Below are 25,632 nucleotides of genomic sequence, written 5' to 3'. Positions count from 1 at the left end.
TCCTGATAGTCCTGTTCACCCTGCAGTCATGCCTTAGATGTCCCTTTCTTGCCTGTAATTAATGTGTGCGCTTTTTCTGTGTGCGTCGATAGAAACCTTCATGCACTTACCCATTGTACCTACATCCATTTTGTTGTAGCTGCTAGGTCACTTCTCTCTGCAACCTACTGACCTGTAGAGCCCTGAGGACCCCCTCAAGGACTGAGTCATCCTCACTATCTTGGTGCCTGACAGTCCACAATTGTTTGAATAAATGAAGATCTACTAGGCATCACCTTGGAGAAGCACAAATACTGATTTCACCAAATGAACTCGTGTTCTAGTTGTTTTTGCTTTTTCTTACACTCTCTTGACTTGTATTTAAAAAAAGCCTAAGAAAACAGGAAAAGGTAAAAGAAATATTGGAACTTAGCTGTCCTTTGTTTCCCCTTAATTACAGTATCTTTAACGACTAAAGACCATAGAAAGTTCCAAGAATAGAAAAACAATTAGCAAATTCATTAACTGTTGGCTTATGCTTTCAGTCTTAAGGATAATTAGTTGTCTTATACTACGACATGGATTAATGCCTTGTGCATGGAAGCAGCCTATATTTCATGAGTATTTTTGCAAAATAGAACAGGGTGGCAAGCCTTGCGAATGGATTAATGCAGTGACGTTTTGCGTCAAGCAGAGTCTCTACTGATACAGCTGAATTTGAGTGTGGAGGTAGAGAGAGAAATGCAATGATTTGCTAGTGTTTGAATTTCGGCAGAGTTCATCTAAAGTGTCAAATTTCATCATGGGAGCGAGAGATCCTGCCTAAGAATAGCAGAAACTCAGAAGGGGGAATGAAACATGAGAGACTATGGACTATGAGAAACAAACTAAGGGCCTCAGAGGGGAGGGGGTGGGGGAATGGGATAGACCGGTGATGGGTAGTAAGGAGGGCACGTATTGCATGGTGCACTGGGTGTTATACACAACTAATGAATCATCGAGCTTTACATCTGAAACCAGGGATGTACTGTATGGCAACTAACATAATATAATAGAAAATCATTAAAAAAAAAAAGAATAGCAGAAACTCTTTGTCATGTAGACGTCTTCAATTATTTATATGGCCTGATGATGTTTGAGAAAGTTAGTGATAATTACTGGCTGATCCAAATTTATATTTGAGGGTTCACTGAGGCAAATTATTAATTCATTAAGTAGCTTTTTGTCTTTGCATGTATTCCACGCAGGACTCTATCCTAGGAACTGTGGAGTGAACACTGGAATAGGACGGTATAATTCACGGGAAAAAGCAAACACACAAATAAATGTAATTTGAGGTAAAGGATGAAGCACTGATTTAGGAGAAATAGTAAGGTACTGGGTTTTAGAGTAAGAAGGTTTCTTCCAGGTGGGAAGATCAGGGGCATCTTTATAAATGAAGTGACATTTGACTTGATCTCTGGAAAAGAGAGGGATATTTGGATACAGAAACATTCTCACTTTGAGGGGAGCAGGAATCAGTCTGGTCAGTTCCCAAGCTGAAGTTATTTCTAAAGGAGCTCCTGGAAAGGAGAAGGGGGGGAGCTTTACCTCATTCACTAATTACCTTAATACCCACATCCTCTGGTTGACCAGGTAATATCAGTTTTAACACCCGGGCTCGGTTCCTCAGGAGATAGTTGTTTTTCTCCATAATGACTGTCCTCTGAGTTTGAATTCATACTCTGTCTCAGCACCGCAAGATTCTCCTTCAAATGAAATCATTTAGAAATTTCAGGTGTCTGTGATCTGACTGATCCTTGATATACTTGCCAGAACAGACATCTTAGCAGCAAAGTAGGACTTTGATTCTCCAAACGACTAGAGAAATAAGCCTTTGGGATCACAAAATGCTAAACAGCTTCATTCCAGGAAGAATCTAGGGCTGGTGATGGTTCCATCCATTCCTGTAAAGTCTAGGATGAAAATGCAGTTTTTCACATGCAAACTTGGGTCACTCATTTAGAACATGGCTTTAAAATATCGTTGGGATTGACGAGGTACCAGTGTCACCACTAGCCAAGCCTGGTTAATCTGGATGTGAGTACAAACAAGGCAAGTTGTATATTAATCTCTGCCTGTATTTTATGTAATGGCAGTGCTTTGTAGAAAGTGGGCATCTTCGCCTTTGTCTGTTAGGGGCCCTTTAAAAATGGCATGAATGTCATCTTAGAGGGTAGAAAATAAATGACCTCATTTGAAGACACCATGTTATAGTAACAGCTGATTATGTAATGAGTTCCTGTTGTTTGAACTGCCCAGAAAAGGACAGAATGGGGCAGAATAATCTACATTCTGACTCTCGTGGAACATGGTGTATTTATCTGGCCAGTATCCTGTGCCATCCAGTGAAGGGTGTCTCACAGGAAAGCAGGTCTATTATGCGGTGGGAATTAAGTGGAAGCAAAATGACCGTCCTCATGATTGCATACCAGTAGTGAGCCTTTGAGGCAAAGAACAATAGAGGAAATACAAGTTTTCATTACAGCAAAAAGTACCATCTCTGGCCCTAGTTGACAGTACCAAATTCTACAATTGCATCAATTCCTCTTATATCCTTTATGGACTTGAGTCTTGCCAGTTGAGTTGGGGAATGAGATTCCTATGATTTTAATATTACGTAATGCCTCCTCTTCCATGACGACCAACACAATATATTATTACAATGAAGGTAGCTATCACTGTTTGGTAGACCACGTTGACGCTCAAAGGCAAATTAATCTTTTGTTTCATTGATACCTATGACTTCCTGACCCCACAATGGCCAACACTGACATCCAAGAACAACAGAAGCCTATTTTAATGATCTGTTCATTAAATGACTTGTTTTTCTCCAGCCTCATTAAAGAAGGGCCAAGGAATGAGAGAATGCTTGGAAATAAAGAATTAGGTAGAAAACCTCTGTTAGCTATAGGACTATTTCTTTCGAATTCATGCAGATCAGAAAACATTGTTTTCCTAGGTTTCAGGAAAATATCCAAAAGTGATAATTCATTTGGTACTGTATTCTTCCCGTTTAAGGAAATGCAACATGGTTTTCCAAAGACAGTAATTTTTCCTGTGTTCTGTTTGATTTAGGAACCAGTCAAGTGTTTTTAGACTCAGGAGGGGATTATCACTCCTTTGTTGTCCAATGCCAGATACTCTAATATTTCGTACTTTTCATCTTCTATAAAATGGTGCGCAAGAAATATGTCCTATTTACTTAATGAGATTTTTGTGCAAAGATTAAATTACAAAATTATAAAATTACTTCTCTACTGCCTGGAATTTCTTGAACAGGAAATCAGTGATATTTGTTAATAGTTAATGATTTGCAGAATGTGACATTTTTGATTAAAACATAAAGTGATTCAGAAGGAAAAGTGCTTCCTCATATGTGCGTACGAAAAGACCCACAGAAGGCATCCAATTCTAAGGTACCCGTCCAGCAGATTATACAAATAAGGATGCTTTCAAGAATGTGAAGGGATGCAATTTAAAATGGTGTTGGACAATAGGTATAAACCGGGAATTGTGGGTTTATCCAAATACCCATTTTCAGCTGAGGAAACTCTCATCTAGATAACTGGCTTCGCTAGGAGAGACAAAGGCTATTCAAAAGCTATCCCCAAGGTTAAACTGTTAGGACTAACTCTGGAACTCCAATACATGTAACCCATAGCTAACTGCAGCATGTCACACACTATTTTAAAAATGTGTTGGGGCGCCGGGGTGGCTCAGTCATTAAGCGTCTGCCTTTGGCTCAGGGCGTGATCCCAGGGTCCTGGGATTGAGCCCCACATCGGGCTCCTCCGCTGGGAGCCTGCTTCTTCCTCTCCCACTCCCCCTGCTTGTGTTCCCTCTGTCACTGGCTGTCTCTCTCTCTGTTAAAAAAAATTTTTTTTTAAATGTGATATTGCTGAGTGAGGTGTAGCATATGACTTCTTTCAGCTCCAATGAATGTCTTTCTCTCTTTACTTTCTGTGATGTTCTAGAAATAGGAGTTCCTGGTTACCTTGGTAATTGTGACCAGGAATGCATTGTGTTGCTTTAGCAGTCAAAAACATTCTCTATCCCTTCAAAAAAGCACCACGCCCAGAAAGTTTTACAGGTTGAGTCTCAGTGAAATTTCAGTAAAGAGAACTCTTTCAAAATATGAACTCTTTCAAAAATATAACAGGGATTAAAATTTCCCAATGCACTTTATAATGCTAGTGGGGCTTTGATACAAAACTAGTCCATGTATATTTTGTGTGTCTGAAAATTTCCTCATATTTCAGATTGAGCATATTGTAAAATGCTTCATGGCAACAGATTAGTACTACCTGTTCACATCTTCAGGAGAAAACTTCATAGCCATATGACCATAGCATGGACTTATAATTTTAAAGATTTATGGGTGCCACTATAAGAAATTTACTGATGTGTATCCCAAATAACCCCCTGAACAAACCTGGGAGGGCACAGTTTATTAGGCAGGTCCCATAGGGGAATCATGCAGATATCTGGGAAATGGCATGCTAGATACAAGGACCCCAAGCACAGATGCACATGCTGGGAGCAAATAGTTAATGTGTTTACGCAATAGCATAAGAGGTGTTATGGCTGGAAAAGAATGACCAAAATAAGCAGCTAGAGATTAGACCAGAAATGTATCAGGATCCCATGAGAGGTAGGGCTTTCTAGGCCCTTGTAAGAAATGTAACTGTTTCTTTGAGTGAGAAACAATTCAAGAAACTCAAAAAGAGAATCTGAATCCACATTTTAAAAGAATTAATCTGGCTGGTGAGTTGACAATAGACTGTAGGGTGACAGGTCAATACAGAGACACCTGTTAGGAAGGTGACTGCAGTAATCTAGGTAAGATATGCTGGAGGCTAGGACCAGGTGTGGGTGGAGAAGGTGGTGAGAACTGGTCAGACTTTAGATATGTTTTGACCTTAGCTGAAGAGTGTTTGCAGAAGAGAGGAGATAAGGATGATTCTTGCATAAACTATAGCTTGGGTGTAGAGCGAGAATTTGTTTTTTCCAGGATATTTTGAATTCTATTTCAAAGGCATCATGGATAACCTTATCTCTTGCTTATAGCCCTTACTGAGAACTTCAGGGAGTAGCTAATTTTCTCCAACACCCTGAAGTTTTCCTTCCAGCTGCTCCAAGCTGTGATGGGCACAGAGTCTGAGTCCCAAGAAATAATTGGTGGGGATTGAACTAGTATTCCAAAACTACATGTGAATGCCAACCAACTTCCCAGACCAGGGTAAAGTTCTCATGTTCTCCCATCTTTATGATTGGCTCAGCACACCCAACATTTTAGATGTGTGAATTGTGGCACACCACTCTTTGGACATTATTTTATGAATAGACAATTTTGGATGGCAAATAAATTTAGAAATTATTCACATGGGCTTTTAAAAGCATGGTGTATATTGGTGTTTATAACTTACATTCGGGGCAGGGCAGTTTTCAGGTCTGGCTTAACCAAAAGCTCCTGTTCCATTTTTTGTTGGGATTTCTTTGGCTTTTGGCCTTCTCTGAGGGTTGGTTTCATATTCAGGTGCTTCCCCTTTCTTGTGTCAAAATGGCTGTAGCATTCCAGCCATCACATCAAACACCACTGTGTCCATAGGAGAGAGGATGTTCTCCTGTCGGAGGATGATAAACTAGAGTCCCAAGATTAGCTCTGATTGGACCATTTGTGTCACATGCCCACCAAATGCTGATTAGTCCAAGCTGAGACACCCCAGCAGCAGGAGTGAGTTCATGGTCTATCCAGATCTGTGAGCTATGTAGATAAGTGGTTGGTATTGAAATAATAATATGGGTGACATTTACAAGAGGGATTAAATGAATAGGCAACCTATATGCCCTCTGCAGTCATTTTGTCAATATTTATTAATCATACACTCATGCTATCTGGCTGCTTTGATTTTTAAACAATCACATGTGCCCATAACTATTTATTTACCAATATGCTTTAGCTGTTGTGGTAGGCAGCATCTAAGATAGCTCCAAATGATCCCTGCCTCATGATATTCATACCCTCATGTTGTCCCTCCCTTCAGTGTGGGCTGAAATCAAGCAACTATTTCCAATAAAGAGAATACAGCAAAATAATGGGATGTCACTTCTGGGACTAGCATTCCATCTGGGCACCATCTCTCCTCCTCTTGCTCTGAGGAAGCCAGCTACAATCTTTGGAGCAGTCCTTTGGAGAAAATCACATGTAAATGAAATGCCATCCCTGGCCAACAGCCAGTGAGGACCTAATGCCTACTTGGAAATGGGTCCTTCCACAGTCAAATCTTGAGATAAGACCCCAGCCTCAGCTGACATTTAATTGTAACCTTGTAAGAATTCCTAAGCAAAGGGACCCAGTTAAGCTATGTCTGGATTCCTGACCCACAGAATTTATGAGATACATTATTGCTTATTTTAAGTTACTAATTTTTGGATCTGTTTTTTTTTTTTAAAGATTTTATTTATTTATACGACAGAGATAGAGACAGCCAGCGAGAGAGGGAACACAAGCAGGGGGAGTGGCAGAAGAAGAAGCAGGCTCCCAGTGGAGGAGCCTGATGTGGGGCTCGATCCCATAACGCTGGGATCACGCCCTGAGCCGAAGGCAGACGCTTAACCGCTGTGCCACCCAGGCGCCCCTGGATCTGTTTTTATGCACCATTAGACAACTAATACAATTATAATGTCTCAAATTTGAAATCAATTAATATTTCAACACCAGGGGCTTGGCCAACCAAATGATAGTATCTCATGTTGAAGAAGTGGGGTTAGACCACTTGAATGAGAATACCACTCATCTCCTTTTACCTCATTGACAACTGTGGCCAAGAAGCATAACCCTCTCTCTGATAGTCAGGTCTCTGTAACTAATAGCGTGTATTTCATAAGGTTATCAGAGATGTTAAAGGACATAATCCATCCCTCAACAAAGTGCCTGACAAAAAGCAAACCATCAAAAAGCATCAAGGGAAGAAAGTTGTTGTTTTTTTCTTCAATGATTGTGTACCTGTTATAAAGCATGAGCCTGAGGAGTATTTATGGATATGGGAAATGTTCACAACTTATTAAGTGCAAATTCAGGTTATAAAAACATGCTGATGCATAGACACAAAGTCTAGGGGTTGTATGTTAAAGTGTAAATTGACTAAAATTGATGATGATGATAATGGCTAACTCTGAATAAAAACTAGCAAAGGTACACTAATTTATGTGGGTGAATTGTATGGTATGTGAATTATAGTTCAGTAAAGGTTTAAAAATGTAAACAGTGTTTTTCTTTATGTTGTAGACTTTTGTATGCCTCATTAAACGTTTTGATGTTCTCTACTGTGACCATTTTTAAAAATAATCGGAAAGTCTTATTAAAAATCTAGTAATGAATCCAGTTTAAAAATATGTGGTAGGTATATGGTAGGAATGTTTGTCAAAATTCCATTATTGGCATTTATCTCTAAGTATACACAGTTTAGTAGGGATTCATCATTCTTGTGAGCTAAACAAAGAACTTTTTTTTTTTTTTGCTTTACTTCATTTCTAATATGCTATTAAGGCCAAAAATTTATAGATAGGAGTAAGCAAATCGGATTGTCATGGTGAGTAGTCTATCATCTGAGAGGACAAACCAAGCATTGGAAATTCTCCGATATAATTTCTTATAACTTTGTTTATAACCCAGGCTGAAACACTGAGACAGAACTGTTTTAAAAAAATGCAAAGGATACAGGGCCAGCATACAGTATTACTTGATTGGCTGTTATTTCTCCAGCATTGTTCTAAGCATTCTGCATCGAGTATCTCTTGGAATGCCCTGTCTGTCCCGTGAGGCAGGTCTAGGAGATGCTCCTGTTTGTAAATGGCTCCCAGTGATCCCTACCTCCTGACCCTTTATGGTTTTGTGTGACTCCCTCCCTTTGTGTGTGTGCAGGAGACCTCATGACTTGTTTCTAATGCATAGAATACTGCAAAGGAATGAGCTATCATCTGTGATTAGGTCATAAACGTGATGTCCATCTTGGTAGTATGCCCCTTCTATTGCGTTCTTGACTTGAAAACTTTGGTGATGCAGGCTGATGTGTTTGAGAAGTCCATGAAGGAAGGAACCAAGGCAAACCTGTAGACACCACTCACAAAGAAACTGAGGCCCTCGGTCCAACAAAGTGTGAAGAACGGAATCCTGCCAGTGACCGCATGCCCTGGGAAGTGGGTCCTTCCCCTGTTGAGCCTTCAGATGATTATGGTCAGAAGACCCATCTAGGCTGTGCCGAGTTTCCTGACTGAAGAAACAGCAAGACAACATAGGTAAGTTGTTTTAAGCCTCTCCATTTTGGGATAATTTTTCATAAAATAATAACATTCTATTATTGTATTTTCAAAGTGGGAAATACATCAAGTTGAGATAACAAAAAAAGATGTCTGTTTTCAGATAAGTAGGTAAAACTGGAATTCCTTACATTAGAAGGTATTCCAGCCAGGCAGAAAATAGATTTCAACAAATTTTAATGATTTGGTAAATTTGTCATTGTAGTGTATTCATAAATGTGTGGTTGATAGGAATGAGTTTTGGGTTCTCTCTTACCCTTTGGAGAGCAAACTTACTTTCTCACAGAACATGTCAAGGCACGTTTGTGTGATGAAAATCGAGCCCTAGCCTGCTTTCCCCCTCATGACCACCCCCATGTTGTGTTAAGGAGAACAGTCCACAGTTCTTAGTTTCCACAAGGCAGCTTTTTACTCTGCAATGCTAACCACCTCTTTCTGAGTTCTCAGAAATCCTGGAGGTAATTCAAAGCACGAATATAGACTCATTTCTATACACACTGTACGACAAGACTATTTTTGCTGTCTGAGTGGATCCCTCATACGGTGTCAGTAATGATGCCTCCTTTGGGGACTGGCAAGTTTATATGGGAGCATTTCCCATAATGCTCTGAGGTGAACTGCCAGTTACCGCAGCTGCTCACTGCGTGAGCTGGGTGATTAGGTACTCTCATGCCACATCACTGATGGCAGCCCCGATGTAGACATATGGAATGTGTTCTGGGAAGATCTTGTGACTCGTCCTTAATTCGTCAAACAGTAAAGTTGGACCTGAACTTTGCTCTGAGTCCCAGAAACACAGTCTTTTCAGCCACGAGCTTGCCCTCCCTCTCTCTATTTTTATTCTCAGAAGGTCTGTGTTTCTTCCTGCTCAGTCCACTGTTTATACAGGTTCTGGGGTATGAGACAGGTGGCAGAGAAATTATTCCCTACATTTTACAAAAGAGGAAAGGATATTTCCGAGTTTTCAGGGAGCTGGTCAGCGTCACTTCTGTGGGTGTAGAGAAGAAGCCATGGGGTTTGAGCGAGGCGTTGTGACCTTACACTGCAGTTCTCCCCATGTTGCTGCACATCTATGCTATCTGGATCGACTGTTCCGTAACAAAGCAGTGGTGCTCAGCAGAAGGAGCCGACGGGTGTCATTCAGGGAAGCAGTGCACTTCAGTTCCTTAGTAACACTCCTCCTGGCAATGCCTGTCTCAGAATTTGAGCCACGAACACCTCTCCAAAATCTGTGTGTGGTTGCTTGTTTGATTGCACCTTACTCTGGATGCTATTTAACAAGTACTTTGTGTCTTTGGTATACAAAGGGATGCATATTTCCATTATCTATCATCTCCAGACTCTTGATGGTCTTGAGTCAACCGAAAATATGACCCTCTTAGCTCTGGGTAAAAACATCAGGTAATAGTTTGAAGATTTCTTATTGAAGATATTTCCACCATTTTTCTCAGGGTTCTTGTCTCTCTCAAAAACTCTCCACACTAATGGGATATTTTTGAAACTAAACTTTAAGAAAGATCTTCATTTCAAAAGTGCAAAAGTTTAGCTGATACTCACTTTCAAGGCAAGTTGAATCCCACATCCCATTCAGAATGCTACCTCTGTCTTTTTCAGTCTTCAAAGAGGCAACGTTTATAGATAAATGCTTTTTTGAGATAAATTTAAATGACGTTAATAAGAAGTATATGTACGTCTCACTTCTTAACACACAGAACTTTTAAGGAATAGTTAAAAATATGAACACTGCATTTCTCCAGAACAGTTCAATGAAGTATCCAATTGATAGTTTGCATTGACCTAGTTTAATAAAAATTTTTATCAGAATGCCATAGCTAGAAAATATAAAAATCGCTATAGGGTATTACACATTTTTTAGTAGTCACATTAACATTATATGCCTACGAGAGGAAAGTAAGGTTGCCTCGTGTGAGCCATATAGTTAATCATGGCTAGTTAAGAGATAAATTAAAAGTTAAATTAAAAACTGAACATCAGATGATTTTCTCTTACACATAAATCCACATTCAAGATCTAGTCTAAGATGTGCTGTTGAGTTGCCATGGACACATAGAGATTTTTATAATAAAGATAAAACCAACACCATTGCTTCATAATGTTTGGAGAATGTTTTGAATATTACTGAACTATTCACTCTTTTAAAACAGTGAAGTTATTAACTGAAGATGGTAAATTAAGGAAGGATTAGTAAAGTTCAAAAGGAAGCTTATTTGGATTAATGAAGATGGGGAAAATCTCATTTTCTAGAAATTACAGCCTGTCTGAAGCTTGAGTGAGTTGATCTGTAATATTTCATTAAAATACATACCCCAGGCTTTGCAAGTGTAAATTTAAAAAAAATAACCAATAAAAATAGAATATTTTGACTAGAAATGAAGAGTGTGAATTCAAAATTTTCACAATTCATTTGGGATCTTTCCTGAATGATTTAAATGTGTACACTGGATGGCAGAAAGCTGTGCCCATAAGGGGTGAACGGTTTTCTTTTCCCCAAAATAATCTAAATATCCTTGTTGGTAAAATTAGCATCATTTGTTAACCAAAATATTGGAGGCTACATGGCATGAGGGACACTGTATTTGAAAGATGGGTGGGAAACTCTTATAAGATGACTCTTGATCTCAGGGTTGTAAGTTCAAGCCCCACATTGGGGCATAGAGGTTACTTAAAATCTTTAATAAAAAAACAAAAAAATACCAACTCTGTTCTTTGGCTGTGTTGCTTGGGAAGGCCATTGATGTTGTAGAACTCATTGTAGTCAACTATAAAACAAGAGAAGGAGACGCCCAAGATATGGGTGTTATGAATACATAAGGTAATGCATGCAAACCACTTAATGTATGACTGGCATATGAGTCCTCAGAAATGAAAAGTGTTATTTGTATCAGGGACTTGTGCTAAGAGTTGGCCAATGAAAAACACTGTTCCAATAAGTACATGCTGCTTGAAAGGGTTTCCTCCTATCGGAGGAAGAACAAGTAAGCCAAGAAGACAAGCTGGGGCACATGGCTGTGGGTGGAGCGTGTAATGTCTGGAAATGTTCATAGCAAGTCGGGCATACCATCAGGAGAGAGACCGGCGGGGGGGTACTGTTGCTATTTCCTAAAGACTGTGTGTGTGTATAACATGAGGAAGGCAGAGTGGCCAAGCTCAGTTCCCCTGCAATTAGAGCAAATCGGAGTCATTAAGAAATATATACAATCCAGGTGCACAAACAGCTGTCGACACCCCCAAATCCATTCTTGCTGAGAGGGAGGAAGGACCTTCAGAGCTTCCAGGCAGGACTTGGCTGCATCTAGGTATGGAAGAATATTGGCAATGGTGTTAGACTGAGTCTGTTCAGACTTCTCTATCAGAATACCATAGATTGCACGGTGTATGAAAACACTATTTCTCTTGGTTCTGGGGCTGGAAGTCCAAGATCAAGGCGCCAGCAAATTCCGTATCTGGTGAGGACCCACTTCCTGGTTCATAGGAGGCCGTTTTGTCCCTGTGACCTCCAATGGTGGAAGGGGGGAGGGGGCTCTCAGGGGCCTCCTTTATTAGTTCTTTAATCCCATTCATGGGGACTCCACCCTCCTGACCTGATCACATTCTCAAGGTCACATCTAATGTCATCCCATTGGGGGTTAAGTCTTCAATATATGAATTTGGGGAGACATACACACGTTCAGTCCATAGCAGACCTGGAGACTGGAGTCCACCTTTCAGTGTGTGGAGAAAGCACATGGGACCCCATGCACACATGCAATATTGTTGCCATTCACCCATCGGCTGAATCAAACATGGAACTTCTGTGGAAAGACGAGGGTCTGACAGTGACCATATGCATTAAAATAAGGGAGAGCTGCTCACTTTGGGTATAGATAATCAGAGTCCAAGAAACTCAGTGAACTTGAAGATGCTGTGACCATCCCTAAAATAAAAGGATAGTGTAAGTGTTCCCTTCCAAGATTCATCACAGCCATGAAAAAGCCATAGAAAAATGTAAAGGACAGCTCAGAAAATATCATGCTTTCAGCTTTTGATTGAAAGGCACTTTTTTGTTGTTCTCAATTATGGACAGTAGATTTTTTTCCTTCTTCCTTTATAAATTGTAGACTTAGTGAAGTGTCCCTAAGATATGATCAACAATATTGACAGCCCTCCATTAATAATGTAAATAATGCTTAAAGGAAATCATTATTTGGTGTCTGACGAAGAAATATTGCAACTGCAAAAGGTTGATATTTCAACTGTACCAATCATTTGGGAAATAATTTGCTGAAATATGAAATGGCAAAAATAATCTTGTGTCTTTTCGAAGAGCAAGGCTCATAAGTATAATTCACAATAAAAAGTAACATAATGTGATGAAGCAAAACATCTTTTCAACGTTTTTGATATTAAACTCAAAGGCGTGGATGGTGTTGCAAAGGTTGTCTAAGATCTCTAAGAAACAAATGAAAAAAAAATTAGTAAATTCCTAGGAAAAATGTTCTAGTACAGGGCTATTATGAATGAGTACAGAAATATACACTGCTGTGTGCAGTTTACAGGAAAAAATAAAGTACGAAACTGAACTTAGAACTCCTTGCAGAGTAGTGGTCTTGTAAATACCCTCCTGGCCTTTGTGTTTGCCAATAAAATTATAAATCATGATTCTTAATTCTGCTTGGGACCATATGCATAGGACCCCTTCCTTTTGTGGGGTCATTTGGTTTCATGTGACCACAGAGGACTCTTCAATTGGCAATGATCTCAGTGAGTCAGGAAAAGCTTGTCATTGGAACATACAGCTTGGTTCTCAGCTTAGGGAAAAGCTGAAAGCCTCTGAATTTTAGCAAGATGACTAGATTTACTTGTAACTTAGCAACCCTGGGAGCTGCTCTATCTCTACTCTTCCCAAAGTTTGTGGGACCACACGGGTCAGATGAAATTGGCTTAGATATTTACAATGCTTCAGGGTGTCCCATGCAACAAAATTTACTTTTGGTTTCACATTCTGAGATTAATTAAAAAAAAATATGGCTTTAACAAATGTTTTAACTCACCTCCAACCCTAAGAGTCTTGTAGGAATGGTAACGGCATTTTCAAATGAACTGTGTATTCTCCACTGAAATTATAAATTGGTAATAGTAATAATTGTCCAGTTCTCGAGTAGGATAAGGCCCGTTGTTGGTATCAATGCACATTTATAGGGAGCCGAGAGCATGCAGGAGGCTATGTGCTAGAGAAAGATAGTGAAGCAAGACATCTTCTTCTCTTTAAATTGATTTTTTTTTTAAGATTTTATTTATTTATTCGACAGAGACAGCCAGCGAGAGAGGGAACACAAGCAGGAGGAGTGGGAGAGGAAGAAGCAGGCTCACAGCAGAGGAGCCTGACGTGGGGCTCGATCCCACAACGCCGGGATCACGCCCTGAGCCGAAGGCAGACGCCCAACCGCTGTGCCACCCAGGCGCCCCTCTTTAAATTGATTTACTATCTCTTTAGGAGAGCACAGACACCCTTAGAACAATGCACAACAGATCAGCAAGTGTTATGTGTGGGTCTTGGGGTGTGGAGTGAGGGCCAATGACAGCGTTTGTGGGGAACAAGCAGAATTTCGAGGGAAGACTTCAAACAGAAAGTACAGTTTGAGCTTAATCCCCTGACCTCAACATTTTATCCTATTTCTTTGGACCAGAACAACTTTGGTGGTGGTGGTTGTGTGTTTTGTTTTTTAATCAGTATATATGTTATTTGTTTTTAGCTTAGGGGTCGAATTTAGTGATTCATCAGTTGAAAATAACACCCAGTGCTCATTCCATCAAGTGCCGTCCTTAATGCCCATCACCCAGTTATCCCTTCCCTCTACCCACCTCCCCTCCAGCAACCCTCAGTTTGTTCTCTGTATTTAAGAGTCTTATGGTTTGCTTCGCTCTCGGTTTTCATCTTACTTTATTTTTCCTTCCCTTCCCCTATGTTCATCTGTTTCATTTCTTAAATTGCACATAGGAGTGAAATCATGTGGTATTTGTCTCTCTCTGACTGTGGGTTTTTTATTAGAGTTTTTGCTAGAGTGGCAACTATGGGACGTGCTCTTAGGCTAAAATGTGTAAGAACAGAAAATGCAGACTTGTGGTTCCCGTCATCCAAGTTCAGCTCTTCTCCAGAGCCAGCCTGCTGCTATTTATCTTCCTCTGACTTCAGGGACTTGACTGGTACATACTGTTTCAAATTTGGTCTTGGTATGTGGACATTTGTCGGTTCAGTAGGATCTCAATTGGCCACACAGAAGGGAAATTCTTGAGCTTTTAAGGAATTTGAGACTTTGATAAAAGAAGAGCATAGGTGATGTATTACAGGCAAGAGAAATACGTCTGCCAAAGATTTGGGGCCAGAGTGTGCTCCATAGGCCAGGAAACAAATATGGTGGTCTACTTTGGTTCCCTGGAAGTGGAAAGGGAGGTGTGAAGATTGGAAATAGAGCATGCTCTTAAGAAGTCTGATGGGAGTGGCTGGGTTGGGTCTGGTCCTACGGCTGCCTGCTATATTCTTGGAGAACAAACCCCAGAAATGTACCAGAGGGAGGGGGTCATGGGAACTCAGACACAGAGGTATGATGGGAGAGATTTTTTTTTAACAAACACGAGATTGTATATGGGGTGCACTGGTAACGTGGAGAGAAAGACCATCAGTGGATGAATGGATAAAGTATGGTAGATCGACACCCTGGAGTATTAGTACAAACTGCCCTGTATCGTATGAGTCCCATTGCATGAAATGGGCAGAAGAGGCAAATGCCATTTCTTTTTTCCACACACAGGCATTTTTCTTATAAAATCTTCAAGTCTTAGTTTGATTCTCAGAGGACATGGGGTCCCACAAACTTCCATTCAAGCGTCCTGAGTTTGCATCCCGGCCGCAGAACCTCATAGCAGACTCTGCTTCCTTGTGCCCTATACCGTACCATCATCCTTCAGTCATTGACCCGCCTTCCCTGGTAGATTGCAAGGTCCTTGAAACCAGGCTCCGGACCCCAAAGCCTAGGACTCTCCATGGCACAGTACTGATTCTCAGTAATTGTTGCATGAATAAATAAATGGAAATGGCCCTGTCAAGCTTAGAGTAAATTCCAGTAATGGCTAATTAATTTTAGAGCATCCTGTCCCCCTACCCATAGCAATGATGGTGATCACCCCATCACATGGGTTTGGAGATGATTCCCTTTCTGCCTGTCATTTGTGAAATTCTCAGTGAATGGCATCTGTAGATCCTGCAATGACTTTTGGCACCATGCCCTTTCGGTATGTGTGGATATTTAAGCCACTAATGACCTTTATGTGTGTGTGACTTGGGAGTGAAAAATGCTGTACGTCAGATTCACTACTTTACTCTTCTCATGTAGGGATGAGTTTAATAAAACAAGGCATCCGTTTTCAGTGCGTGATATCTTTAGGAATGCCCCAAATGTACTAAAAAAGAAATTTAGGAACTTAACTGCTATTGTAATTCTAGTCAGGATTCTCCAAATTTTAGCGCGCCTACGATCTCCTTGGAAATCTAAGTTACAAGAAATAATAGCTCAGATACTAGCCATAGACTTTATAATCAGTGACATGAACACTGATACTTTTTTCTTGATGAAGACTGTATCATAATGTAGCCCAGATAATCCAAGAGTAATCTGAAGGAATGTTGTATCCGTTGACAGTATTAGCTCGCTTCCCGTTAGCTCTTCTCTTGCTACCGCCTGGGTTCAGGAGAACTTTGACTTCAGATGATCATCCCAGACAACGATAGCAGCATGTTTCTGTACTCTCTTATGAGATAAACTATACTGTAGCAACGCACGTAATAACTCTGATGTTTGGCTGGAAGTTGGCAGTGATTATCATTGGGTGAAGTACGGCGCATTTCAAATAGCATTAAGCTCTCCAGTCAATGTGCGTGTGCTGGATATTGTAAGGGATGAATTTTGTTCTAGTTATCTCAGTCTGACTGACAAGGTCATAGTACTTTTAAACATCATCATGAGAGAAATCTCAATCCAAAATTGTATTTGCAGCGTGTCAGACCATAGAAAATGGTGCCCACGGTGAGACGATTTATCTTATTTTAAAGACCAGTGTTATTTGCTCTGTGAATACAGGTATTACAAACAGGCAATTTTTTTTCTCGGTTCTATTTATCAATATCTTTAATCTCCGAAGGTCTCTTAGCTGAAAGATTCCAAAATTAACTTTTATACTATGGAGTCATTGTCTCATATAGAACCAGAAATTTAATGGCAACAAAAAGACACTTAATTTTTTTTTTTTTTTTTTGGAAAGTTCACACTAAGAACAATTCATATGATAACAGTTTTCGTCAGAGAGCTGAGGAGGAATGCCATCAGGTCAACCGTGTGTTTGCTAGTAGACAATGTGCTTTTTTCTTCCACAGCATTGCTGTCATGGGACCTGTCAATGTCTACTGAGAAACATTACTGTTACTTTATCAGATCGACATAAATGCTAGATAACAATCAATATTTTACCAAAATAAGCTTGAATCTCGTATATTAAAAAAATTTTTAAATTCAAGGACTCCTGGGTGTCTCAGTCGGTTAAGCATCTGCCTTCAGTTCAAGTCATGATCCCAGGGGTCCTGGAATCGAGTCCCATGTCAGGCTCTCTGGGAAGCCTGCTTCCTTCTCTGCCTGCCGCTCCCCCTGCTTGTGCTCTCTCTCTCTTTCTCTCTGTCTGAGGAGGAAATGGGGCCTGGGGGGTAAATCAAGCAAGGCTTCAATGACAGAGAAATAATGATGATCGCAGAGCAAAAGTAAGAGTGCAAGTACTAAAAATAGAACATAAAAAATGTATTTTATTCGTAGAATAGTTAATAATTACACCGTTCATAATTCATACCTAACCTTGTGATTTTTTATTTATTTTATTTTTTATTTATTTTTATTTTTTTACCTTGTGATTTTTTACAATACATTTTTACCTCCTATAAATCTATAACAGCACCAACTATATTGGTCACCTACCACTACAGATGCCAGCTCATATCTTCAAGTTAATGTCACAGGGAGAAAATAAACCTGCAAATTTTTCCATAAATTGATTCCATCGAGGATTTTTAATCTAGCAATGCTTGCTTCTAATAACATTCGAACTAATGTATTTTTGACCTATTATTGAATTCTTCAGTGGGTATCTACCCTAAAGATGTCTTCCTTTAATTCTGTGCTAAAAAAAAAAAAAATTGACAGCATGGGGTAGAGACTTTCTATTGTGCCATCATCGAACGTCTGTATACTGATTTAATGGTTAAATGTGTAGCTACAAGATTCAGTGACCTGTGAGGGGCAAGTCCATTTAAATTACAACGTCCAGACTGTAGTACCATCGCGGCAGGACCACCCACATGTACCTAACTGGGCAGGGTTAATGATAGTATGATTTATAAGTATTTAACACTACGGACTCCACCAAAACAAGAAGACGTTTTGGGGGGCTGCTTGGTCATGCCCATATCTGTCGCCATCATCATCATCATGGTCGTCATCATTCACATAGCTTCGTACTATTCACCAACCATTTTCCTATGTCCTCTTACTTGGCGTGAATGTCATGATACTCCTTGTCTTCAAGAAGTTGTCTGTAAAATTGACTGACAAGCAATGAACAGGAGTCAAGGGATTGAATAACTACAATGTATTAAGATTCAGGGTGGTGTAGGGGCGCCTGGGTGGCTCAGTTGTTGGGCGTCTGCCTTCGGCTCAGGGCGTGATCCCGGCATTCTGGGATCGAGCCCCACATCAGGCTCCTCCGCTGGGAGCCTGCTTCTTCCTCTCCCACTCCCCCTGCTTGTGTTCCCTCTCTCGCTGGCTGTCTCTCTCTCTCTCTTTCTGTCAAATAGATAAATAAAATCTTAAAAAAAAAAAAGATTCAGTGGGTGTAGACAGAGTGCTTGAGTGCTGCGGAAAATCCCGAGAAATCGCAAGTGAACTTCTTGGAGAAGTAGGACCTCGAAATGTACGCACCGATTCAGAAAACATGTATGGACCAGTTTTTTTTTTTTTTTTAAGGTTTTATTTATTTATTTGACAGAGATAGAGACAGCCAGCGAGAGAGGGAACACAAGCAGGGGGAGTGGGAGAGGAAGAAGCAGGCTCATAGCGGAGGAGCCTGATGTGGGGCTCGATCCCAGAACTCCGGGATCACGCCCTGAGCCGAAGGCAGACGCTTAACCGCTGTGCCACCCAGGTGCCCCAGAAAACCAGTTGTTTTATTCCAGGTTGTATGTTAGATGTGAAGGGATTATAATGAAAAGCTACCTCCTCAGTGTGATGGTTAATTTTGTGTATCAGTTTGTCCATAAGTAGCACGTTACTTTCACAAACCCGACCTATGATTGTATATAGGCTGTCGGGGAAGGGGGAAGATGTCATAATTTCCTTGTGGAGATGGATATAAATGGGGTCACGTAATACTTGTAGTACGTTAAATATTTTTCCCTGTCTCCTGATGCTTGGTTCAGCGTTCTTCTGGGCAGTAAAATATCCATTAGTGGCCTGGATTGGGAGCTGTGGTAAATTGCAGAGAAATGCCCAACACAGATGCTCGCCAGTTCTGCAGACGTTTATATAATAGCTTTAATCCCTTTGATTTGTAAAGAAGAAGAAAGAAATTCAAATCTTAATACAAGAGCCAGGATTTGTAAGTTGGGATAAGAAGGACTTGTCAACTTTGGGGCGCCTGGGTGGCACAGCGGTTAAGCGTCTGCCTTCGGCTCAGGGCGTGATCCCGGCGTTCTGGGATCGAGCCCCACATCAGGCTCCTCCGCTGGGAAGCCTGCTTCTTCCTCTCCCACTCCCCCTGCTTGTGTTCCCTCTCTCGCTGGCTGTCTCTCTCTGTCAAATAAATGAATAAAATCTTAAAAAAAAAAAAAAAAAAAAGGACTTGTCAACTATAAATTCAATGAGCCCTTTAAAATTCAAGTTTATAGTCAATGAAATAGAACTATACAAATTTAACTAATAATTGTAGTGACAGGAGTATTATGTTCTCATTTAAAACACACAAACAAAATAAAGGTAATCCTCAGAGAATGTAGTACCCTGGTTAAATTACGTATTTTCTTTCTGTGAACTAAGATTTTGTTCTATAATAGTTTCTCTCTCCCATGCTTCATAAGCCTTTCGAAGGGGCTGTGTTTTGCCCATCCCTGTACAACTTCTCATAGTATTCTGTTGTTGTACACAGTAGGTGCTTACTAAGTGTTTGCTATAATTATTTTTATAATTATAAGTCCCTGATATTATCGTATAGAGTTGTGAGTAGACTCCCTCCCTGAGGAAGGAAGGGTCCTCTCAACTTGGGGGTGTGGGTATGAGCTCACATTCAGTAGAGGCCTGTGGGTCCGTAATCCACCCCGTTCCCTGACACGTGTTTGGATTTTAACTTCTCTGGGTCTCAGTTTGCTTATTTGCAGAGCAGGGATAATGGTCACAGCCCATTTACAGGGTGGTTGTAAGGGTGCCTTGCATATAAAGTTCTAAGAAGGGGCTGGTTATCACAGTCATTGTATTAAATTCATTTCAGCCTTTGTGTATTTGGGGGGGAAGGCTCTACGTAATCTTTTTTATTCTACTTTATTATTTATTTTTCTATGTTCTTTTTAATGCCGTTGTATAAAGGACCAGAATTAGGCTACTTATCCCCCATCTATTTATTTTAATAACTAAGGTGGTGAGTAGTGATGCTTCAGGAGAACGGGCTTATCGCTTTGCAACCCTACAGAGAAAGTCAAGTGGAATATTTTTCTGTTGCTCATCCCATAAGGAAAAATGTTCCGTTGGTTGGAACCATCACTTTAAATATTCATGCAACCCCAATTTAAATATCGTTAAAGAGGCATTTCCTCTCCAGCAAATAGAACATAAATTCCAAAGAAAGCAATCGGAATGTTCACTGTAGGAATGAAGTATTGCCTCCTACCCACGTGTGCCTTCAGAAGTGGATATTTTCGTAGTATTCTAATTCCCTCTCTGTGGCATGCAGACTAAAATATTCCAAGGTGCTATTAATGAAAACCTTTTATCTTTGAATATCGTATTGAAAATATAGTAAGTGCCTCTAGGTACTGATTAACAGATAACTACATCAACAGTCCACAGAGTTGATCTAGCAGTGTTTATTTTTTTGGTATAAAAATCTGCACTGTTACATCTCAGCCCGGTAGAATTTACTCCAGTTTAATGGCAAGTGATGAACTGCCTGGATCGTATTTAGAATAACTCATCTCTAATGAACATAACCCACAAATCTTCGATTGAAGAGGAGGCAAAATCCCGATACCTTCTTAGAGAAGAGCTTTCATACGCATCATTATTTCATTGCAAAAGTCATGTTGTGAAATATTTGGTATTTGGAGGGCGAAGTTAGTCCAAGTTATAGAAAGGGATGGACCATTGATTTCAATGCTGGAAGTGAGCAAGGCTAAAATCGACTGCATGAATAGCTTACATCTCCAAGTCTCTTTCCAAGAAAACAAGAATACTCTTTGCAACCGAACACTCCCACACATTCCAAGGAATACACTTGACACACTTGCTCAGATGATTGAAGACTCTTCCCCCCACCCCAACCCCCAACAAATTGAATTATTTGGAGAAGCATTACCTGTCACTTTTGGAAAATAGCTAAATGAGTTAAACCCATTCAGAGATCCGTTTGGCATGCAAAATTGGAGACATGGTATGGTCTTTTTCAAAGGGGTGCTTGCTCTTGACAAGAAATTATCTAGGCTGTTTCCTGAGTCCATTTTTATCTGATTAGGAATCTAATTGCTTTACCCGCTAAGTCGGGGTAAACCGTTTGTGTGCCTGCTAAATAAATAAATTAGCGTGTGCACCCAGGAGAACTGCAGAAACACAGAAGGCATTTGGGGAGGGGATGGATAGAAGAGCACGAAGAGTTCGTAGAGGGAGGGAAAGAGAAGATGCGCCGTGTGAGAATCCCACCTCTCCACCTGTTTCTGCTCCCCTCCCTGTCGTGGAAAGCGCAGGCTAGGCTGCTGTGGTATTAAGATGCTCAGGATCGCCCTTTTGCCTTTGTCATTAAAAAGAATACTTGAACCAGAACCAAATCTTGACCTTTGCTTTGCCTGTTCAGGAAGGGAGATAAGTGACAGAGCTTTTGTCATGTTTAGAAACAGCATTCCATTTGGGGAAGCAATCACATAACTAAAATATAAGTTCACCAGGTCTTTATAGTGGAATAGAGGGATTTGGGAGGAACCAGAATTTTCTTTTCTTTCTCTCCTTTGCACAAAGCATTGGCTTCTGCATGTTCCTTGCTTTTCCTTCCCAACACACGGCACTACCTACCTACCAACATTGCGCTGTAAAAGATGTGTCTGCTTGGGACAGACCATCATCCTGGAAGCAAGGATACCCCTGTTTCTGGGGAACCAGCATCACCCCTGCCTCTGTAAAACACATCCATGTTGGTGTGGCCCCTTTTGTTGACCTCTGCCAAGCCTACTTCTATTACTGAATCATTTTTCTCAGTTGCTCCTTGCTGTGGTTTATGAATATCACAGTACACTCATTTTTTTTTTTTCCAAAGTCCCTGAAAAAAAGCGTCTGCTTTCTTTACACCTGCCAGCCCCTTACCACAGAGCCAGGGAGCAAGCAGCACACCCACAGACAAGGACACACAGAGAGCTCAGTCTTGCTCCCCACAGCTGTTGTCTGAAAGAGCCGGCACAGCATGGCACATTTCAAACCTGTGCATTTTATGCTCCTTGGCACGGCCCATTCATCATCCAGAAAGGAATTTGGCCACCTCTGAGCACACAAAAGGAAGAGGCAGTGAGGGCCCAGTCCTCGGGCCTTGGTTAGCTGGCACCCACAAGTAACTCCTACCGCGTACTCAAACTGTCATGGCTCATCTTGGGGAGCCCCGTGGAGAATCCATTAATCCATTACTCGTGGTTCAATATATCCTTTCTACGTGACACCAGGTAGAAGCCCAATGCTTCCCTGAAACTTGGTTGTAACTTTTGGTCATGCTTTGTGGATAAGTAGATTGTGTCCTACTTGATATCTTGGTTGGATGCCTTTTAACTGCTGATACTACTGAGAAAGGGGAACGTAGCTGTGCCTTTTGTCTGCCTTTAAACATGTTCATGACCATTTGGCAGGAGGAAGTTGCTCTGTTTTTTTTTTTAAGTCTTTTGAGAGAACTTCCCTAACGTGCATGTCTGTCTGTCTATCCATCATATCTATCTATCTATCTATCTATCCATTCATCATAACTACTTTATCTATCTAACTATCTCTGTCTATCCATCCATCCATCCATCATATCTATCTGTCTATCCATCCATCGTATCTATCCATCCATCCATCCATCCATCATATCTATCTCTATCTATCCATCCATCCTATCTATCAATCAGTCAGTCACAAGGACAATTACTCGTACTTAGGCACACTGAAACACAGACATCTGCAGGTCCATCGTAGCACGTTTGAAGGAGAATGCCAAAGAGAATGATCAGGGGACAATGGAACTCATGAAATGTTGGCTTTCACATTCCATCTACCATACCGCCTTGACCGTGGCGTTCCCTTTCTTTCTTGGGTTTTACGTTTCCTTCTTACATTGATGTCTTACTCTAACCCCAGAAACTGAAGCTCTCACTATGGATAGAAAAGCATGGCCATAAGTTGTATGTCTTTGTCAGGGTTATAGGAATGAAAGTCCATTTTATCTGTCTAGATTTCTGTCCTTTTCCCATTACCTTTTATTGCTTAGCTATCCACTGAAGCACAGTATCTCAAAAACCAAGAACTAATCTTTTGGGTTTTTTTTAATTTAAGCACAGTTGACACACAATGTTAGATTAGTTTTTATGTGTAGAACACAATGATTCGACAATTCTATACGTTTTGCTATGCTCACCGCAAATGTAGCTACTATCTGTCCCCATACAATGCTATTGCAACACCATGGACTATATTCCCTGTATGAGACCTTGAATCCCGTGACTTATTCCATGACTAGAAGCCTGTGCCTCCCACTCCCCTTCACGCATTTTGCACATCCCCCAACCTCCCTCCCCTCTGGCAACCACCACTTTTTTTTTTTTTAATTTACGTGTCTGTTTCTGTTTTTATTGTGTGTGTTTGTATGTTTTGTTTTTACATTCCTCATATAAGCAAAATCAACAGTATTTATCTTTCTCTGTCTGACTTATTTCACTTAGCATTATACCCTCTAGGTCCATCCATGTTGTTGCAAAATGCAAGATCTCATTCTTTTTTATGGTTGAGTTATACACACACACATACACACCACATCTTCTTTATCCATTCATCTGTGGATGGACATTTGGGTTGCTTCCATGTCTTGGCTACTGTAAAAATGTTACAATAAACATAGGGGTGCATATAGCTTTTTGAATTAGTGTTCTGAGGGTTTCTTTTGGTAAATACCTAGTACTGGAATTTCTACACCCTATAGTATTTCTATTTTTCACTTTTTGAGGAACCTCCATACTGTTCTCCACAGTGGCTGCACCAGTTTGCATTCCCACCAACAGTGCATAAGAGTTTCCTTTTTTCCCACATGGTTGCCAACACTTCTTTATTATCTTTTTGACACTAGCCATTCTGACAGGTATAAGGTGATATATCTTCTTGCGGTTTTGATTTGCTTTTCCCTGATGATGAGTGATGTTCAGCATCTTTTCATTTGCCTGTTGACCATCGGTACGTCTTCTTTGGAAAAAATGTTTGTTCAGGTTCTCAACCCATTTTTAATTGGATTATTTGTGGGTTTTTGGTATTGAGTTGTATAAGTTCTTTATATTTTTTGGATATTAACCCCTTATGGGATATATCATTTGCAAATATCTTCGTCCATTCAGTAAGTTGCCTTTTTGTTTTGTTGATGCTTTCCTTTGTTGGGCAGAAACTTTTTATCTTGATGAAGTCCCAATAGTTTATTTTTTGCTTTTGTTTCCATCGCCTCAGGAGACCTATCCAGAAAAACATTGCAAAGGCTGATGTCAAAGAGGTTACTGCCTGTGCTGTCTACTAGGATTTTTATGGTTTCAGGTCTCACACTTAGGTCTTTAATCCATTTTGAGTTTATCTTTGAGTTATTTTGTGCAGGTTTCTCAATGTAAGCGAATGGTTCAGTTTCATTCTTCTGCATGTAGCTGTCCAGTTTTTGCAACTGTTCGTTGAAGAGACAGGCTTTTTCCCGTGTATATGATTATGGTGTTCATTGACCATATAATCATGGGTTTATTTCTGGGCTCTCTGTTCTGTTGCATTGATCTATTGCCTGTTTTTGTGCCAGTACCATACTGTTTTGATTACTACAGCTTTGTAATACATATTGAAATCTGGAATTTCAGACTCTGTTCTTCTTTCTCAAGATTTGCTTTCGCTATCTCTGGTCTTTTGTGGTGCTCTACATAATTTAGCATTATTTGTTCTAGTTCTGTGAAAAATACTGTTTGTATTTTGATAGGGATTGCATTGAATCTGTAGATTGCTTTGAGTAGTATGGACATTTTAGCAGTATTAATTCTTCCAATCCGTGAACATGGAATATCTTTCTATTTGTTTGTTTCATCTCTAATTTTTTCATCAGTGTTTTACACTTTTCAGAGGACAGGTCTTTCATCTCCTTGGTTAAGTTTATTCCTAGGTATTTTATTCTTTTTGGTACAATTGTTAATAGATTTGTTTCCTTTTTCTCTTAAAGATTTATTTATTTATTTACGTAGAAAGAGAGACCGTGCACAAGCAAGCGTGGAGGGGGGATGGGCAGAGGGAGAGAGCATCCCAAGCAGACGCCGTGCTAAGAACAGAGCCCAACACAAGGCTCGAGCTCATGACCCTGAGATTATGACCTGAGCCAAAACCAAGAGTTGGTCGCTTAACTGACTGTGCATTTGTTTCTTAATTTCTTAATTTCTCTTTCTGGCACTTCATTATTGTATAGAAACACAACCTGTTTCTGTGTGTTAATTTTGTATCCTGCAACTTTACTGAATTCATTTATTACTTCTCATGGTTTTTTGTTGGAGTCATTAGGGTTTTCTATATATGTATCCTGTCATCTGCAAATCGTGACAGATCAACTTCTTCCTTACCAATTTGAAAGCCCTTTCTCTCTCTCTCATTGGTTACTGTGGCCAGGACTTCCCATACTCTGAAGAACAAAAGTGGCAAGAGTGGACATCCTTTATGAGTAATTTGATGTTACACAAAGCCTTCAAACTATGTATCTTTC

General features: G+C 40.3%; 1 protein-coding gene across 1 annotated transcript in view; it reads left to right on the top strand.

The window, feature by feature from the left end:
• The window catches only part of LOC130541809 (pseudouridine-5'-phosphatase-like), a 584,313-nt gene that overhangs the window by 460,686 nt on the left and 97,995 nt on the right, over positions 1 to 25,632 (top strand). The window contains exon 8 of the transcript XR_008958517.1: positions 8,087 to 8,319. The gene's annotated coding sequence lies outside the window, so the exon portion shown is untranslated. The remainder of the gene's footprint in view (positions 1 to 8,086; positions 8,320 to 25,632) is intronic.

This window comes from Ursus arctos, chromosome X (assembly GCF_023065955.2).
Source record: "Ursus arctos isolate Adak ecotype North America chromosome X, UrsArc2.0, whole genome shotgun sequence".
NCBI lineage: Eukaryota > Metazoa > Chordata > Mammalia > Carnivora > Ursidae > Ursus > Ursus arctos.
This window is presented reverse-complemented; position numbering and strand designations above follow the sequence as displayed.